This window comes from Saccopteryx leptura, chromosome 1 (assembly GCF_036850995.1).
Source record: "Saccopteryx leptura isolate mSacLep1 chromosome 1, mSacLep1_pri_phased_curated, whole genome shotgun sequence".
Lineage (NCBI taxonomy): Eukaryota > Metazoa > Chordata > Mammalia > Chiroptera > Emballonuridae > Saccopteryx > Saccopteryx leptura.
The window spans coordinates 364043858-364064645 of NC_089503.1; the positions used below are offsets into that span (position 1 = coordinate 364043858).

The 20788-nt window shown below is 42.4% G+C and overlaps 1 protein-coding gene and 2 pseudogenes across 6 annotated transcripts in view; 2 read left to right on the forward strand and 1 right to left on the reverse strand.

The window, feature by feature from the left end:
* The window catches only part of DST (dystonin), a 502743-nt gene that overhangs the window by 13591 nt on the left and 468364 nt on the right, over nucleotides 1-20788 (forward strand). The window lies entirely within an intron of this gene.
* On the reverse strand, nucleotides 6078-9082 carry LOC136387676 (nucleophosmin pseudogene; annotated as a pseudogene).
* Nucleotides 15645-15840, forward strand: LOC136390115 (small nucleolar RNA U3; annotated as a pseudogene).

Genomic DNA, 20788 nt, shown 5'->3' on the forward strand with positions numbered 1-20788 from the left:
TGTCTTCTTCCCATTTTTTTATTGGATTGTTTGTTTGTTTGTTGTTGAGTTTTATGAGTTCTTTGTAAATTTTGGAAATTAGGCCCTTATCTGAGCTGTTGTTTGAAAATATCATTTCCCATTTAGTTGGCTGTCTGTTTATTTTTATATCAGTTTCTCTTGCTGAGCAAAAACTTTTTATTCTGATGTAGTCCCATTCATTTATCTTTGCCTTCACTTCTCTTGCCATTGGAGTCAAGTTCATAAAATGTTCTTTAAAACCCAGGTCCATGAGTTTAGTACCTATGTCTTCTTCTATGTACTTTATTGTTTCAGGTCTTATATTTAGGTCTTTGATCCATTTTGAATTAATTTTAGTACACGGGGACAGGCTGTAGTCGAGTTTCATTCTTTTGCATGTGGCTTTCCAGTTTTCCCAACACCATTTGTTGAAGAGGCTTTCTTTTCTCCATTGTGTGTTGTTATAATTGGTATTTAAAGACTATGATTTTAACCTTTGTGCCTGCCCAATCATTTTCTTGTAGTTAATAACTTTGTAGGGAAGGATGCTAGAATTGCTGTTACAACATTACTGTCAAAGTCTTAAATGTCTTTTAAACTAAGACATGTGTAGACATCCTATATTCCAAAAGTTTTTTTATATTATTAGATGAAACTATTATACTGTGGGTAAAATTCTTTTATTAGCAGTCAGGAATTTTACGTGGGGATTTGATTAGTTATTGATTGATGGTTTTGTTTTTAAAAGATTTTATTAAGCAACTAACATGCTGCAGACTATTAATCCTGCATAATACATATGTTGCTTATTAGCCAGTTGAAAGCATTATCCTCTTGGCCCTGGCTGGGTAGCTCAGTTGGTTAAGAATGTTGTCTCAATTTGCCAAGGTTGTGGGTTTGGTCCCTGTTCAGGGCACATATAAGAGTCAACCAATGAATGTATAAATAAGTGGAATATCAAGTTGATGTTTTTCTCTCTCTCTCTCCACTACCACCCTTTCTCTCTTTCTAAAAATCAATCAATCCATAAAAATTTAAAAAGGAAGCATTATCCTCTTAAATTCCAGTTTTATTTTTACTTTTGTTTATATTTATGCTACATTAAATATTAATAGGCTGACTAAACACTTCAGTTAAGGGACAGAGATGATCAGAATGAATGAAAAGCATGACTTGTATGATTTACAAGTGATGCACTTAAAGATGCAGTTAGATTGAAAGTGAATGGATGGAAAGACATGAATGATGCAAACAATAAGCAAAAGAAGATTGACATGGCTATATTCAAATCAGATAAAATAAATATCAAGGTAAATAGTATTATCAGAGATAAAGAGGGATGTCTATCATGCTAAAAAGGCTAATTGTTCAGGAAGATAATCACAAACATGTATGTACCAAATAACAGAACCTCAAAATGAAAAATTTAAACAGTGTCAAAATTAAAAAGAGAAATAGACAATTCTGTAATTATAGTTGATGATTTTAACATCCTCTCAGCAATTGACAGAACATCAACACAGAAAACAGTAGAGATACAGATGATATTAATCAATTTATCTTCAACTATCTTGACCTAACTGATATTACTAGAACATTTTAATTACATAACGTATTCACAAAGACAGACTAAATTCTGGGTCATAAAACAAGCCACAATAAATTTAAATTTAAGAGGCTTGAATTCATATAGGGTATATTCTTTGTTAAAATTATTCATTAGTGCCTGACCAGGTGGTGGCACGGTGGATAGAGCGTCGGACTGGGATGCCGAGGACCCAGGTTCGAGACCCCATGGTTGCCAGCTTGAGTGCGGGCTCATCTGGTTTGAGCAAAAGCTCACCAGCTTGGACCCAAAGTTACTGGCTTGAGCAAGGGGTTACTTGGTCTGCTGAAGGCCTGTGGTCAAGGCACATATGAGAGAGCAATCAATGAACAATTAAGGTGTTGCAATGTGCAACGAAAAACTAATGATTGATGCTTCTCATCTCTCTGTTCCTGTCTGTCTGTCCCTGTCTATCCCTCTCTCTGACTCTCTCTCTGTCTCTGTAAAAAAAAAAATAATAATAATTATTCATTATTTTTAGAGACAGAGGAAAGGAGAGAGAGAGAAACATCGGTTTGTTCCACTTATTTATGCATTCATTGGTTGTTTCTTGTATGTGCCCTGACTGGGGATCAAACTTGTAACCTTGGTGTATCAGGACAGTGCTCTAACCAACTGAGCTACCAGGCCAGGGCCTAGCAGGGGTCCCCAAACTTTTTACACAGGGGGCCAGTTCACTGTCCCTCAGACCGCTGGAGGGCCACCACATACAGTGCTCCTCTCACTGACCACCAATGAAAGAGGTGCCCCTTCCGGAAGTGCAGCAGGGGCCCGGATAAATGACCTTAGGGGGCTGCATGCGGCCCGCGGGCCGTAGTTTGGGAGCGCCTGGTATTCTTGATTATAACAATTAAATTAGGAGTCAATAACAATAATAGCTTTAGGAAAATCTCAACCACTTGGAAATTAAATAACATGCTCCTAAATAATTCATGCATCAAAATGAAACCATAGGAGGAATTGGAAAAAGTCTTGAACTGAATAATGACGAAAACACACCATTTCAAAATTGTATGATGTAGCCTAAGTAGAGGAAAACACATAGCTTTAACTCCTTATATTACAAAAGAAGAAAGCTCTAAACTCTAATAAACTTTTAACTTTAAGAAACAAGGGGATAGGCTCTGGCCAATTGGCTCAGTGGTAGAGCATCGGCCTGGTGTATGGAAGTCCTGGGTTCGATTCCTGGCCAGGGCACACAGGAGAAGCACCCATCTGCTTCTCCACCCTTACCCCTCTCCTTTCTCTCTCTTCCCCTCCCGCAGCCAAGGCTCCATTGGAGCAAAGTTGGCCCCAGGCGCTGAGGATGGCTCTATAGCCTCCACCTCAGGTGCTAGAATGGCTCCTGCCAAACAGTAATGTGCCAGATGGGCAGAGCATCGCCCCCTGGTGGGCATGCCGGGTGGTTCCCTCAGGTGCATGTGGGAGTCTGTCTGACTGCCTCCCTGCTTCTAACTTCAGAAAAATACAAAAAAAAAAAAAGAAAAAGAAAAAAAGAAACAAGGGGATAAAAAGGCAAAGTAAACACAGAGTAGATGAAGGAATTATACATCCCTTCGTCCATCCAACCCATGCATATATCTTAGAACGGCTCTAACTCCCAAATCTTGAATTTTAAAATAGCTCTCTTTGACCACACACCTGCCTGTCTACACCTCCTTATGAACGCTTAGTGAGTTTCTTCTTTACCTTATCAGAACCTCCAGTTCTAAATCTTCCCTACGTTTCAGCCTGTCTGCACTTTCTGACTTCACTTCACTTACCTTTCCACTCAGTATAAACCCTTAATCAACTATATAGAGAAGCTTCACTTTTAGTCTCACTTTGCCCATGCAGTTAGTTCCTGTGCTACAATGACTTTGACAATTTCCAGACCCGAGTCCAGCTCATTGACTGCATTTCTGTTCCTGTGCCTAGGATACTTATCCCTGAAACCCAGACATTTGGTTCATGTGTTATCTAGCAGTCATATCTGCTCCTTTTTTAGTGTATCAATTAGCTTCTGTTTTGTGAGAAACCACTTAAAACATCAATTATTAAGTTCACAGTTCTGGGGATTGGAAGATTGGGCAGTGCCCAGATGGACAGTTGTCCTGGTCTGAGTCAGGCCTGGCTCACCACAGCTGGACCGCTCTTATATGTCGTTGGTCAGCTTCTGACTGACTCAGTTTTCCTCTGCTTTGTCTCTCCTCTCCCAGCAAGCCAACCCAGGGCGGTTCACATGTGGTTAAATTCTGGTTCCAAAAGCAGCAAGAGTGGAAATGCATGAGGCCTCTTGTCTAGGCTCTGAACTCTTCCGGTACTTCTGCTAACACATTGTTTTAGGCCAGCGGTCGGGAACCTTTTTTGGCTGAGAGAGCCATGAATGCCACATATCTTAAAATGTAATTCCGTGAGAGCCATACAATATGTTTAACACTAAATACAAGTAAATGTGTGCATTTTATGTAAGACCAACACTTTTAAAGTACAATAAGTCTCTGAATTCTTTCTAATAACGTTGTTATGCTGTTGCTCACCAATGATGAATAAAGTACTTCTTACCATTAATGCGACTTCTGGTGCTGCATGGTTTTGCTGATGGCTTTGTAGTCTGGTTGATATGTGGTGAGGTTAAGCTTCATGCAGGCGTTGAGACTTCCATTCGTTAAACGTGATCGTAGGTTGGTCTTAATTAACGTTCTTTAGATGTGAGAAAGACTGCTCACATGCATACATAGAGTCAAACATTGTCAGTACAGCAATACTCACACACTGCAGTGTGTGGTATGTGACGGGAAGCGCGTTCCAAGTTTTGACAATCAACAGGTCTGCATGTTGAAGTTTTTTTATTTCTCCCCACTTGTGTTTGCTTGCCAGCTCTGTTTGCTGTCATGCAAGTCTTTCCAAATCTTCATTCAGTGACTTGAACTTATTCACCCACATGTCTGAGGCCTTCAGGTCAGCAGCTTGTAGCTCAAAATCTCTGACGGAGCCACCGGGGATGTAATTCAGGTCGGCGCTGTCCACTGCACACTCGTGTGGATGGGTGATGAACTTAAAAAGATGAGTGTGCTCACAAAATTCACCAAAGTGCGCTTTGAATGACTGCAGGAGATTAGATGTGAAGCTGCTGGAGATCAAGATGTTGAGCAGGGTCACTTGCTGTGCATGCATCTTTAAACTCTCCCAGTTTTTCAAAGTGTAGTAAACGACCTGTTTCAATGTCAGTGATGAAGAGTTCCAGCTTGTTTTCAAATGCAAACATTGCTTGTTGAAGGGATAAGACTGTATTTCCAACGCCTTGCATTTTCACATTGAGCTGGTTCAGATGTTCAGTCATGTCCACGAGATAGTAGAACTTCAGGAGCCACTCAGTGTTAGCTAACTCAGGATGCTTGACGTTTTTCATTTCAAGAAAAGTCCGGATTTTGCTCAGACAAGCTGCGAAACGGCTGAGCACCTTCCGTCTTGACAACCAATGCACATTGCTGTGCAGAAGCAGACCAGGATAATTGTTGCCAACTTCATCCAGCAGTCTTTTAAACTGGCAATCATTTAAAACTCGGGCAACAATAAAGTTGACCACCTGAATGACCAGTGCCATCAACTCACCAAGCTGCTCGCCACACATCTGAGCACAAAGCACCTCCTGATGTAGGATGCAGTGAAAACTTAGGATGGGTCTCTTTTCATGTTCACGAAGAAGCGCTACGAATCCTCTGTTTTTCCCCACCATGCACGAAGCACCATCAGTACACACCGAAATAAGTTTATCCATCGGTAGATTTTTTTCTTTAGCGAACTCAGTGAAAGACTTGAATAAATTTTCCCCTCTTGTTGTCTTTTTCATAGGCAAAAGAGCAAGACTTCCCTCACGTAGTGTGTCACCGACAGCATACCTTGCAATCATGTAGAACTGGGATAAACGGCTTACGTCTGTTGACTCATCCAAAGCGAGAGAAAAGAATGGTGCTACATTTATGTCCTTCACTTGTGTTGCCTCAATTTGATTTGCCATCATGATGGTATGATTGTGAACAGTTCTTGCCGACAGAAGCATGTCTTTTATTCGTTTGATTATCTTGTCTTTATCCGAAAAGTCGTCAAAAATTTCATTGGCAACATCAAGCATGAATGTTTTGGCATACTCACCATCTGTGAATGGCTTTCCGTTTCTCACAATTGTGAAAGCACCAGCAAAGCTAGCCAAATTCCAGTCACCTTGTTGGGCCCAAACACGGAGTTGCTGCTGACTAGCTTGCACTCTTCACAGTGGCTCTTGACATGCTTTCTTCCTGCTGTCCCCCACTGGATATTTCGATGCAAATGTAGTATGGCGTGTGTAGAAGTGCCGCTTTATATTTGACCATTTCATTGATGCAATTTTATCATTGCATATTAGACACACTGCAGAATCTGCTCTCTCCACAAAGGCGAATTCCTCTGTCCATTCCTGCTGAAAAGTATGATACTCCGCATCATTTTTCTTTTAGTCATCTTCTTCGTCAAAAGGGTTTCTGCAGTTAGCTAGCTGACTACTTGATTAAAAGGAGGGAAGTTTACTTCCTGACCTCACAGTGACCCGTGTATGTTATGCATTATCCAATAAAAATTTGGTGTTGTCCCGGAGGACAGCTGTGATTGGCTTCAGCCACCCGCAACCATGAACATGAGCGGTAGGAAATGAATGGATTGTAATACATGAGAATGTTTTATATTTTTAACGTTATTATTTTATTAAAGATTTATCTCAGCCATCAAAAGAGCCACATCTGGCTCGCGAGCCATAGGTTCCAGCCCCTGTTTTAGACAAAGCAAGTCTCAGGGAGTGGGGGAAATAGAGTCCTGATGGAAGACGTTGCATAGTATTGTGGTCACTTTAGCAATCTATCATAGATAATTTTTTGATTTATGTCTAGCTGGCCGCTGTCTACTGTTCTCAAAGCACTCATTTTAAGCATTTTCTATTGTTTTGCTTTGACAATCTTTTTTTTTTTTTTTTTTTTTTTTTTTTTTTTTTTTTTAGAGAGGAGAGGGAGAGAGAGAGAGGGAGAGAGAGAGAGAGGAGAGACAGAGAAGGGGGGAGGAGCTGGAAGCATCAACTCCCATATGTGCCTTGACCAGGCAAGCCCAGGGTTTCGAACCGGCGACCTCAGCATTTCCAGGTCGACGCTTTATCCGCTGCGCCACCACAGGTCAGGCCTGACAATCTTTTTCAATACCTTGGCTTTTATATATAAAGAAATTACTTCTATCTGAAGCTTTTAGGCCTAACTGAATTTTTCAAAAAGTTTTTGCCTGACCTGTGGTGGCACAGTGGGTAAAACATTCAACCTGGAATGGTGAGGTTACCAGTTCAAAACCCTGGGCTTGCCCGGTCAAGGCACAAGGCACATATGGGAAGCAACTACTATGAGTTGATGTTTCTCACTCCCCTCAGTCCCGCTTCTCTCTCTCCTCTCTTGAAAAATCAATAAATAAAACCTTAAAAAATTTTTTTGAGGGTTAATTTCCAGCTTTAGATTATTTCCCATTACCTCAGAATTCCTTCCCATGCCTGTTTGCAGCCATGAGAAATGTTTCTACCTGTTGCCCCACAAAACCACTAATCTCATATCAGTGTTTATAGATTTGCCTTTTCAGGACATTGTATATAAGTGGAATCATAGAACATGTAGTCTTTGCATCTGACCTCTTTCATGTAGGTTAATGATTTTCAGGTTCATTCATGTTGTAATATGTGTCATATTATAACATGTATCAGTAGTTTTTCATTTTTATTGCTGAATACTATTTCATTCTATGAGCATACCACACTTTGTTTATCCATTCACTAGTTGATGGACATTGGCTCCCCACCCCCAATTTTTAGCTATTATAAATAATGCTGTGATGAATATTTGCTTAAAATCTTCTTCAGCCTGACCTGTGGTGGCGCAGTGGATAAAGCGTCAACCTGGAAACACTGAGGCTGCTGGTTCAAAACCCTGGCTTGCCTGGTCAAGGCACATATGGGAGTTGATGCTTCCTGCTCCTCCCCCTTCTCTCTCTCTCTCTCTCTCTCTCTCTCTTCCACCCTCCTCTCTAAAATGAATAAATAAATAAATAAATCTTCATCATCATTATCTTCATCAGTTGCAAGCTTTGCATTTGTTTGTGTGTGTGTGTGTATGTGTGTCTGTGTGTGGAAACTTGCTACCGTTTCCAGGGACCAATCATGATCACTTTCCACGTATACTTAGGACTTCTACATTCTCCTCCTCTTCATCTTCTAACTCAGCATTCCCCTCCCCCCCACAGCTATTAAGTGCTTTCCATTAATCTACACAGTCCCTGAACCACATTACAACCATAAGACTGTATAAGTTATTGCAAAGTCCCCAAGGAAACTGTTGGTTTTACAGACATTTTCAAATTTACCAGTGTTACTGCAATTGAACTGCCTTCATAATTCATTGCCTCTGCTTTAGCAATGTATATTTTATCCTTTGCAACAACCCCTAAACTGACTGTTCTTAAAGACAGCTGGTGCTTATTTTCATCACTATCTCTTTCAAAGTGATAATTTTTGTCAGCCTTTAGTTCACACCCAAAAGATAGTTCTGGGGTCTCAGGGAGCTGATGTCCAGGACCATTGAATCTTCCCTGAGGCATTGGCACACACTTAGGTGGGAGAGAAGACAGATGTAGATAAATAACTACTGTTTCAGAGAACAGCTGTACAGGACAGACTCACACCAGGGCTAATCTTTGCCCATTTTTAAATTGGGTACTGTATCCTCCTATTGAGTGGAAAGAATTTTTCATATATTCGGGATTTTAGTGCCAGTAACCACAGCCACCATCACAGCCTCTTGGCCCGTGCAGGTTTGCATTTGATTTGGACAGACGGTAATGAAACAACGGAGCCAAGAACTGGTGGGCCATTGGTAATGAAACAGCGGAGCCAAGAACTGGTGGGCCATTGCCTTTAATCCTAGTTTGCACCCGGCGGGCAAGAAATACACACAGTGGGAAAACACTTCCCTTTCCATTCAGGGCTCCCAAAGCCACTGACTTATCCGAGTTTCCTAGAATCAAAGGTGTCTACCTCACCAGCCTTATTCACCTCTGTTCCCCATCTCCTTCTCTCTGCACAAACTCTGCACAAACTGGCTTCTCCTTCAGCACTCAGCCATCTTGGCTGCTTCTTCTCTCCTCCACATGGCCTTTCTCTGCTCTCCTTTTGCAAGGGCTCCTCTGCCCCATTTTATAATGTAGAAATCTAAACCTTTAATCCAATATACAAACAAGGAAGTTTCTGATACAAAGTCACTTATCTGAGGCATATGGGATTCCTCATGAGGTGCACCACCCCACATCATGCAACAGTCAAGGTTGTGGGGAAAAGCTTAGTTTTGAAAAGATCTTAGTATTAAAAGGGTGGGAAAGGGTTAGTCTTAAAACTCAGCCTTAGATTATAAGGACCCTGCCTGCTTACAGCGTGTCCCCCATACCCAATGCAAACTATAAGCAAGCAAACATACACATCATATTTACAAACTTATTTGACCAACAGGGATATAAGACCTTTAATAGACTTGTGACTTACAAAGGTTTTCTTATGCTGTAGTTTGTCTTTTTACATACTTAAAAGTATCTTGTTAAGTGCAAAAGTTTTAAATATTAAGTCCAATTTATCAGTTATTTTCCTTTATGGATAGTAGTTTCTTTTTTTTATTTTTTTTGTGTGTGTCATATCTAAGAACTCATTGCCTCACTCAAGGTCATGAAACTTTTTTTTTTTGCTGTGCTTTTTCTAGAAATTTTACAGTTTTAGTTCTTATGTTTAGTTTGGGATCCATTTTGAGGTTTTCTTTATTCTCTAAGTTTGTGAATTACTGGTATTATTTTTATTAAATATTTGATAGAGTTCATGAATAAAGTAATTTGAGGTCAGTTAAAGTTTTTTTGGGGGGGAATATTTTAAGTTATCAACTTAAAGTTTAAGTCTTCGATTTCTTTACTGTTTATATGCCTATTCAGATTTTTTAATTTCTTTTTTGAGTCAGTTTGGTAATTTGTATCTTTCTAGGAATTTGTTCATTTCAGCAAAATTGTCTAATTTGTTGGCCTAATAGTATTCGCACTTACTCGTATTAATTCCTGTATGGTTGGTAGTACTTTTAGATTCCTTTTGTTTGTCTGGTTAGAAAATTGGGGGTTTTGTTATCCTGTTTTATGGCATACTTCTGTGACTGTGCTTGCATCCAGGGCCAAGGCGTGGGAAGAAAGAGGGAATATAAAGTGATAGGAGTTTGTCCCGCTCTCTCGGGCCCAGAGGAAGGTTTCCTTCCAAAGAGTTTTGGTTCCTTTTCCATTGGGACTTCCAATGCCATTGCCTGTGGCACTGCTGGAAGGCGGGGGCTTAGGAGTGCTCAGAGAAGAAACAAATGGTAGATTTCTGCCTTCCAAGACTTAAGAATTCCCTGTTTCCCTCCTCAAGCCAGGATAGAGGTGCTTCTCCTGGAGCTCGCTCTGTGTGGGCCTCACATCCAGCCAGGGTTGGCTTTCAGGCTGGGTTGCTGTCTTGCTTTCAGTCCGGGGGATACTGGAGGGAAATATGACAAACTCACCATTGATTTAGCGGTACTTCAAATTCTGGCTTTTTAAAAAACTTCAAGTCCTTTGCTACTATTTACTTTTCAGGATCCTCAAATCTTGTATAATTTTATTAATCAATGTCACCCAATAAATTCAATAAAAACATACAAGAATCCTTCAATGGCTGCTGGGTGCATTCTGTTCAGTTGTATATATAATTCTGTTCAGTGAGAGACATTTTACATTTTAATTAGTCTGGCCCACCCTCTGCCTTAAGCCTATTGCTTTTTTTTTCCCCCTTACTTTTTGGAAAGTCTTGTAGCATTTTGCCATTTACAATAGTAAGGTGATGCCGGGAGACATGTACATTTGAAAAAATTTTTTTCCCTGTTTAATATTCTCCAGATATTCTGGATTTCCCTCCAATTTCTGAAAACTCAATAGAAATTACAGAACTGCTGGCAGATTTTACAGAAAACGATATACATTTAATCATGACTGATGTTATTTGCAAAGAGAGTCAACTCTCACATTAAGAAGTAGCCCATTAATAAGTTTTAAATAACTAGCTGAGCAACTCTGGAAAATCATTAACAAACGTTAAATAAATAAATTCCTGCCACGGCCCACTCAGCAGTGAACTACATGGAGGAGTTTGCAAGCATTTGCGAACATTTCAGACCAGTCTAGGGTATAACTGCCTCCTGTGAAAGCTTCTGTAGTGTGTCCCAAAGGAATCGCAGATATATCTGGGAAAACCTGGTGAAACTGTCTAGCTTTTTAAGAAAGTGATGCAGTGTAATAGAAACTTGCTGTACGAATAGAAACTTTAAAAAGCTTTAAATTCAATAATAATGAGGTGTACTTTCTACACTTCTAAAGTTTTCTTGAAGGATTTTAGCCTTTGGAGGGCATTCTGAGAATCCAATGAAAACTATAGTCTACATCTCTAGAAATATTAGAGATATACAAGGCATATACTTTGGCATATACTTTCAAATGCCTGCCCTCTTATTGCTTATCTATGTATTCTCAGGGCAGAGATAGAGCTCAGTTAAGAATTGCCACAGTAAAACAAATAGATATCTTTGTCTAGATAGGATTGGGATCATTTTTGAAAATCTCTACCAGGTGAAAATTTATCTTGGGTAATGCCTTTGGCGGGGCAGGTTGAGCATTAATTCTCACTATGGTTCAGGTGTGAGATGTTGTAGATAACATTCTGTAAATTATCTGATACTGAGAAAAATAGTAACTCATTCACAAAGTTGTTCCTAATCCACAGTCTGTCTACAACTTGCAATTCCAGCTCAGATCTTCCTGCAGCAAAGGAGGTACCTGCTGTGCTCCAAGTTCATTTGCTTTAACAGTAAGAAAGTGCATATTCAGGAATAGGGGCTACAGAAACTTTCTGGGGACATGTTTCTCAGACTTCCTTCACCATGCTGCAGTGATAGGGCCCTGTGGAAAGCCAAATGGTATTCTGGACAGAACCCTGACCAGGCAGAGTGTTATGGTGGACAGGACCCTGACCAGGCAGAGTGGTATGGTGGACAGGACCCTGACCATGCAGCATGGTATGCTGGACAGGACCCTGACCATGCAGCATGGTATGCTGGACAGGACCCTGACCAGGCAGAGTGGCATGGTGGACAGGACCCTGACCAGGCAGAGTGGTATGGTGGACAGGACCCTGACCAGGCAGAGTGGTATGGTAGACAGGACCCTGACCAGGCAGAATGGCATGGTGGACAGGACCCTGACCATGCAGCATGGTATGCTGGACAGGACCCTGACCAGGCAGAGTGGCATGGTGGACAGGACCCTGACCAGGCAGAGTGGCATGGTGGACAGGACCCTGACCAGGCAGAGTGGCATGGTGGACAGGACCCTGACCAGGCAGAGTGTTATGGTGGACAGAACCCTGACCAGGCAGAGTGGCATGGTGGACAGGACCCTGACCAGGCAGAGTGGCATGGTGGACAGGACCCTGACCAGGCAGAGTGGCATGGTGGACAGGACCCTGACCAGGCAGAGTGGTATGGTGGACAGGACCCTGACCAGGCAGAGTAGTATGCTGGACAGGATCCTGACCAGGCAGAGTGGTATGGTGGACAGGATCCTGACCAGGCAGAGTGGTATGGTGGACAGGACCCTGACCAGGCAGAGTGGTATGGTGGACAGGACCCTGACCAGGCAGAGTGGCATGGTGGACAGGACCCTGACCAGGCAGAGTGGCATGGTGGACAGGACCCTGACCAGGCAGAGTGGCATGGTGGACAGGACCCTGACCAGGCAGAGTGGCATGGTGGACAGGACCCTGACCAGGCAGAGTGGCATGGTGGACAGGACCCTGACCAGGCAGAGTGGTATGGTGGACAGGATCCTGACCAGGCAGAGTGGTATGGTGGACAGGACCCTGACCAGGCAGAGTGGCATGGTGGACAGGACCCTGACCAGGCAGAGTGGCATGGTGGACAGGACCCTGACCAGGCAGAGTGGCATGGTGGACAGGACCCTGACCAGGCAGAGTGGCATGGTGGACAGGACCCTGACCAGGCAGAGTGGTATGGTGGACAGGACCCTGACCAGGCAGAGTGGTATGGTGGACAGGACCCTGACCAGGCAGAGTGGCATGGTGGACAGGACCCTGACCAGGCAGGGTGGCATGGTGGACAGGACCCTGACCAGGCAGAGTGGCATGGTGGACAGGACCCTGACCAGACAGAGTGGTATGGTGGACAGGACCCTGACCAGGCAGAGTGGTATGGTGGACAGGACCCTGACCAGGCAGAGTGGCATGGTGGACAGGACCCTGACCAGGCAGAGCTGTGTGGTGGACAGGATCCTGGTTTAGTATTAGAGGACCTGAGGTCAAGCCCTGTTGCTTAGCTCACCTTGAGTAAGTCACTTAAAATTCTTGAGGTTTTAGTTACTCTTTCAGTAAGCTAGAAATAGTAATATTTATTATATTGTTTTACAGATCATTATGTGAATCAGTGAAAGTAATAAATATTATTTTAAAAATACTTAAGCCTACTAAATTGAAAGATAAAGGAATATATATTATAATAGCTTTGATAGCATGGCATCTCTTTTAAAAAAAATTTTTTTTTTAAAGACTTTATTCAATTTTCAGAGAGGAGGGAGAGGGAAAGAGGGAAAGAGAGAGAGAAGGGGGAGGAGCAGGAAGCATCAACTCCCATATGTGACTTGACCAGGTAAGCCTGGGGTTTCGAACCAGCAACCTCAGTGTTCCAAATCTATGCTTTATCCCACTGCGCCACCACAGGTCAGGCAGAATGGCATCTTTATTCATTCACCGTGCATTTACTCATTAGTAAATTCCTATAATATAACATGCACAGGGCATCTTTAATTTCCCTATGCTTCTGGTTGGAAATATGGCCCTGTTCTCTCTCATGTACTTTTTAGAATCTCTTCATCTTGTGCAGGAAAGAGAGAATAAAAGAAAGTTTAGTGATACAGAATGAGGAAGTCTATGTTTTGCATAATACTTAAATTGGAAAAATCAGTATAATTAAGTAGTTTATATTCGTTTTAAAAATGACAGTCAAAGGAAGTAGACTGATTTTAAGCTTCTCAGAAAATTCTGAGATCTCATCGTGCCCCACATCCTGGAGATGACCTAGTTATGCAGAAATGACACTAGCTGTCGTTTTCTGAGAGTTTTCCTATATTTACATATGTCCTTTCTCACTTAATCATCACTTGCCTAAGGTCACATGGCTCCCACAGCTGAAATTTCAACCCTGGTCCTTTTACCTGCACAGTGCACACTCATAGCTACCTGGAAGCAGGAGAATGAGGCTAAATTACAACTTGCTGATCTGGCATTTGCCTTTTATAAAGTTCATAAGGATCAGTGTTCATTTACATTCTTTAACTTTGAAGGCCCAGAATAACCTTTGAGCTTGCTTTTCAAGACTTAGAGATAGTGGTAATTGCCATCTGAAAGCAGGGTAGGGACTCCGATGGGATTGAGTTTTGGCTTTAAGAAATAAGGTTTTCTGAGCTCCGCTTTTTAATTTTTGAAATCTTTAAAGAAATGAAATTCCATTATTTAATCTATTTTCTGAGAGTTTCTTTTCCAGGCCTATTGGCATTTGCATTTCAATCGGAGTTATTAGAAAATAAGCAATGCGATTATTGTAGCGTTGGTTAGAGTGCATTTTCTTCACTATTATTAGAAAGAAGAATGCGCTGGTGTTTTCCACAGGTGCAGTGTGTTACGCCCCCTGCTCTGCAGTCATTGCCTGAGTGCGGTCTGCTGGTTACACGACCTCCTGACGCGGCAGAACAGAAGAAACCCAAGACTACATTTTAAACAACATTCCCAGTTGTTTAGACTCTCTTAAAATATTTAGGATACCTAACGTTGGAATAGTTTGCTGTCCTGGCTGAGAGGTAAAATTGGGAAATTTTGGCTTGCTACTGCTATATACAATTTCTCTAGAAACCTTAAGATAATAATGGACTCAAGCACGCCTGCCTTAAGCTGTTCTCTGAGAAACTATGGCAACCGGCTTTTAAATTAAAACTGAAGTAGTGTGTGTAGCTTAGAAAAACAGAGAGCGACTGCCAACTGATAAGGAGAGTGTACGGGAATAATCCAGAAATCTAAAAAGAAAGAGGTTTCTTTTTAGATGTATTTGGAAAATTTATTATCTTGTTCAAAGAAACAGGAAACTTTTTTCTCTTTTATTGCATTCATTGGGGTGACATTGGTTAATAAAATTATATAGGTCTCTGATGTACAGTTTTAGAATGCATCATCTGTATACTGTATTGTGTGTTCCACACCCCAAGTCAGGTCTCCATTCATCACCATTAATCCCCCTTTATGCCCCTTCTACCTACCCCCAAGGATGCTCTTTTAATAGATATCCATATCTATTAAATGGCTTTGGAATATGTTATAACACTTTTAAAGAAAATAATAGTTTTTTAATTATGGGGTTTTTTTGGTTTTTTTTTGTATTTTTCTGAAGCTGGAAACGGGGATAGACAGTCAGACAGACTCCCGCATGTGCCCGACCGGAATCCACCCCGCACGCCCACCAGGGGGCGACGCTCTGCCCACCAGGGGGTGATATTCTGCCCCTCTGGGGCATCGCTCTGTCACGACCAGAGCCACTCCAGCGCCTGGGGCAGAGGCCAAGGAGCCATCCCCAGTGCCTGGGCCATCTTTGCTCCAATGGAGCCTCGCTGCGGGAGGGGAAGAGAGAGACAGAGAGGAAGGAGAGGGGAAGGGGTGGAGAAGCAGATAGGCGCCTCTCCTGTGTGCCCTGGCCGGGAATCAAACCCAGGACTTCTGCACGCCAGGCCGATGCTCTACCACTGAGCCAACCAGCCAGGGCCTGTTTTTTTTTAAGATTAATATTTAAGTTATGTTTCCTGAGTGTATGTTGACTGACAGTTTCCAGGGCCAGTCTGGAGCCATCCTCAGTTGCAGAGGGTAGGCAATCTCTGATAGTTACAGAATAGGTGAGCTCTAGAGTACCCGAAACCACGAGGAGGAGTTGCAGTGTGCTCTCCTGAGCGTAAAGCTGTCTCTTGGTGTTGCTTGTGCAACTGCCTTTTGCCATTGGTGATTGTTCTTCTCTTCCTTTGGGATAGTAAGAGGGAGAGAACGCAGTCTGAGTGGTAGGAAAAAAAAGAGAAAAAAAAAGAATAGGTGAGCTTTTCCTTTTGGTACTGGAGACCCCTGCAAAGGGCACTAGTGGGCATCAAGAAATTAGTCAGCTGTTCCCTGCTTGGGCTGAAGTACAGCCAACGTGCTAGGTTGTAGAAACTCAGAGCATGCCAGAAAGGAATTTAAAAAGCAAAAACTAAGTCGAAAAGCCGGAGTTGCCATTTTTCTTGGATCAAAATATAAGTGTATGCTAACAACCCCAATGATGGAAAGATTGTATCATCCCCCTTGCCCGGGAGAATCTGAATTTATGCCTATTATTTTAGCCTCCTGTCTGATTAGTGCCCCCGTTCACTCTGAAGAATGTAGCTGTTTACCTCTTTCAAGGATCAACGGTAGGGGCGATAGCTGGAGAGATGAGGAGCATCTAATGAAATAACACGTCATAGTTACAAATGTAAAGCTCGTAAGCCAGCGACCATGTAGGAACTGGCTTTCACAATAGTCTGTTATTCGGTCTCCGTGGCTCTGGCCTCCAGTTCACCTTTATTATACTGTTGGCAGAGTTAGCTTTCTCTAATCAGATCTGATCTTCCGCTCCTTTTGCTTAATGGCTTCTCATTGCTTATGGGGTTAGTACACCTTTTCTTCGTTTCAACTCTAACCCACCTCTAATGCGTACCTTACTCAAACAAGGCCCAGCTTCTTCATGCTCACTTTTCCTTTCTGTGTTTTAATCCTACTGCCAGTGCTGGAGTTCCTCCTCTATTCTGGGACGTGTGTGTGTGTGTGTGTGTGTGTGTGTGTGTGTGTGTGTGTGTGTGTATGGCAAATACCTACTTATACTTCAAAAAAAGGATTAAACATCAACTCTTTCTTCTCTTTATCTCACAGTCCTCCCTTATTCCTCCCAAACAGTCTCCCTTCTGGGACTGGATGAGGGCAGTGGAGGTGAGGATTTACACATCTGTCTTCCGAAGGCAGGTTCTGTGTAGTGTTTATCTTGTCTCCATAGCCTAGTGTGGTATCTTGCATGGAAAGCGGACTTATTCACTATTTGTTGAATGTTTGATGTGCGGTAAATACTTGATGAATGGATGAATGGGATTGAGCGGGTAAAATAATTGGAGTCACTAGAGCATATCTGAGAAAACACAAAGTACCATAGTTGAAATACGGTTTCTGCTGTTTGCTCTCCTCCCCTTTCTCACTCTTCTGCTCATCCAGGTACCCCCAGCTCTCACGCTGGATCCCTGGCCTCCCCGAACACCTCTCTCCGGTCTTGCTTAGGCTTGCCCTACCCCTAAGTGCCGCTTCGCTTCTAAGATACCCTTTGCCCTTCTTCCCCAAACTGCTGCCCGCAACTCCGATCAGAGTGCCGTTCTCATACTGAGGCGTGCAGCGAGATATAATCAGAGGATGATCACTTCCACCTAATTCATTCCAGGTTATAAAAGACTGGCAGGGAGGTGGTAGGAGGTGTCTGAAATTTGAATTCTACAATATAAGGGGTTGCTTGCCTGTTCAGATTTTTAAAATTATTTATTTATGTATGTATGTATGTATGTATGTATGTATGTATGTATGTATTTTTTCTTTACAGAGACAGAGAGAGTCAGAGAGAAGGATAGATAGGGACAGACAGGAATGGAGAGAGACTAGAAGCATCAATTATCAGTTTTTTGTTGCAATACCTTAGTTGTTCATTGATTGCTCTCTCATAGGTGCCTTGACCACGGACCTTCAGCAGACCGAGTAACCCCTTGCTCAAGCCAGCGACCTTGGGTCCAAGCTGGTGAGCTTTGCTCAAACCAGATGAGCCTGCGCTCAAGCTGGCGACCTCGGGGTTTCGAACCTGGGTCCTCCGCATCCCAGTCCAAAGCTCTATCCACTGCGCCACCGCCTGGTCAGGCTTAATTTTAATTTTTAATTAATTTCAGCGAGAGAGGGAGACAGCTAGGACGGGAGAGAGATGAGAAGCATCAGCTCATAGTTGTGGCACCTTAGTTGTTCATTGATTGCTTTCTCATACATGCCTTGATGGGGGGGCACCTCAGCTGAGCGACCATGGGGTCATGTTTTCGATCCCACACTCAAACTGGCGACCCCACACTCAAGCTGGTGAGCCCGTGCTCAAACCAGTGATCTCGGGATTTTGAATCTGGGTCCTCAGTGTCCCAGGCCAAGGCTCTATCCACTGAACCACTGCCTAGTCAGGCTGTTCAGATTTTTGACTGTGTGTCTAACCTTCCCTTTCATGTAGTACAGCAATTTCCAACCTTTTTCATCTAATGGCACACAGAAACTAATTACTACAATTCTGTGGCACACCAAAAAAAACCATGTCACATTTTTTGCTGATTTGACACAAAAAAAGTAGGTATAATTTTAATTCATTCACGCTGGATGGCTATTGTATTAGCTGTCTTTATTTTTTAATTTGATGATCTAAGGGAAAAGAGGTCAGTACCCCTGACTAAAACGTCAGGTACTGCATGTTTTAAAAATTCTTGGGGCACACTAGTGTGCCTGCTGTGACACACCGGTTGAAAATTGCTGATATAGTATATTAGTGCCATCTCTAAAAAGGTCTTCATGCCAGGATTTTGGATTATGTCATCCTGTCATGACAAAGGAATATTTTGAGAGCTGCCTGCCTATAAGTAGTTTCAACAACATTGCTGTCTTATTCAGCAGCATGTGCAATTAGGTGAATACATATTTTATTGCTTTTTGGGTATCATTTTAAATATAAATGAACGAACATTGGGAAAATGATTGCTAATGCAATCATTGTGATAAGGAAACTGGGTCTCATACAGCTAATGCACTATAGACAAAGACATAAAAAAATCATCAGGTGAGGCAGAAGAACCAGTTCTTAGCTAGAAATGGATGCTCCCTGAATTTAAGCCCATCTACAGTCTTTTACTACATAGGAAAAAAAGCAAAAAGAAGGAATGTGTATAGAATTCTGGAACTCTGTTCTAGAAGATTGTATACAAAAGAGGAGCTATAACTAAGGATTTTCTTTCTTTTTTTTTTATTTATTCATTATAGAGAGGAGAGGGAGAGACAGAGAGAGAGAGAGAGAGAGAGAGAGAGAGAGAGAGAGAGGAGAGCCAGAGAGAGAGAAGGGGGGAGGAGCTGGAAGCATCAACTCCCATATGTGCCTTGACCAGGCAAGCCCAGGGTTTCAAACCGGCGACCTCAGCATTTCTAGGTCGATGCTTTATCCATTGCGCCACTACAGGTCAGGCCTTTTTTTTTTTTTTTTTAGGCGAGAGAGACAGAGAGACAGCCAGAGAGGACAGACAGGGGCAGACAGACAGAAAGGAGAGAGATGAGAAGCATCAATTTTTCATTGTGGCACTTTAGTTGTTCATTGATTGCTTCCTTATATGTGCCTTGATGGGGGGGGGGGGGGCTACAGGAGAGTGAGCGACCTCTTGCTCAAGGTAGTGACCTTGGTCTCTAGCCAGTGACCTTGTGCTTCAAGCCAGTGACCTTTGGGCTCAAGCCAGTGACCATGGGGTTATGTCTATGATCCCATGCTCAAGCCAGCGACCCCGTGCTCAAGTTGGAAGCCTACACTCGAGCCAGCGACCTCGGGATTTCGAACCTGGGTCCTCTGCATCTCAGTCCAATGCTCTATCCATTGCACCACTGCCTGGTCAGGCATAACTAGGAATTTTCTTATCTTATATTTTAATTTCTGGGTCTGAAACCTGAGTCTACCATGTGACTTTTGTGCATGTCATTTCTTTTGTGCTTTCACGAAAACCTTTTATGGGGCAGGGGCTCCTGTAAAATGTCAGGAAGCTATGCCTGGGTTTTCGTTCAAGTTGCCTACTCTTCAGTGTTATTAACACATGCTTTAAGTCTTTCTAGCAGCTAGGATCTAGCTGATACCTCTGTTGCAGCTACTTTAGTAGATCCTAAGATCAGGGCCCTATAAAACCAGGGCATGGCACAGGCCTTTGCACTGTGTACTGAGACCTACAGGATGAGGTGAGAGACCCTGACAACCATTTCTCCTTTTCTTACCTATTTTCCTTACCCATCAGGTAACCACCACCAGGGCCTGGAGGGCAGCTACCTCTGGGCCATTGGTTCCAAAAGGCAGTTTCACCAGAAGAGTGAACCTAACCTTCTGAGCTCTCATGGTCAGAAACTTAAACGAACTAAAATCAAGTTGACTAAGACTTGTCCTTACCCTTGAGGAACTCTCTTTTTTTAAACCTCTGTTTCACAGAGATGTAGGATCCTACTAGAAATGTGTTGTTCGTTGATGTTAGTGTGGATGCTTCCTTCCTTCTCTGTGGTTATACTTGCATTCTTCTGAGAGGTTCTTTGTTTTGTCTGTGGAATCAAAGGATAAATTGGGTTGTTATTGTTTGTTTGTTTGTTTCTGGCTTTACACCTAAGACCAGGGGTCCCCAAACTACGGCCCGCGGGCCGCATGCAACCTCCTGAGGCCATTTATCTGGCCCCCGCCGCACTTCCGGAAGGGGCACCTCTTTCATTGGTGGTCAGTGAGAGGAGCATAGTTCCCATTGAAATACTGGTCAGTTTGTTGATTTAAATTTACTTGTTCTTTATTTTAAATATTGTATTTGTTCCTGTTTTGTTTTTTTACTTTAAAATAAGATATGTGCAGTGTGCATAGGGATTTGTTCATAGTTTTTTTTATAGTCCGGCCCTCCAACAGTCTGAGGGATAGTGAACTGGCCCCCTGTGTAAAAAGTTTGGGGACCCCTGCCTAAGACTTTAGTAATAGGATTGGGAGGATAGAGAAAGGTAAAAGGAAAAACTTTGTGGTATTTGTATCTCTTTGTTGTAGGGATTAAAGATTTAGTTTGAGAGTATTTGCTATGATTGTTTATTTTAATTTTTAATTTTAATTTTAGTTTAATTTTTGCAAAGGTCAAGCATTCACATGATTAAAAATGAAAACAAAA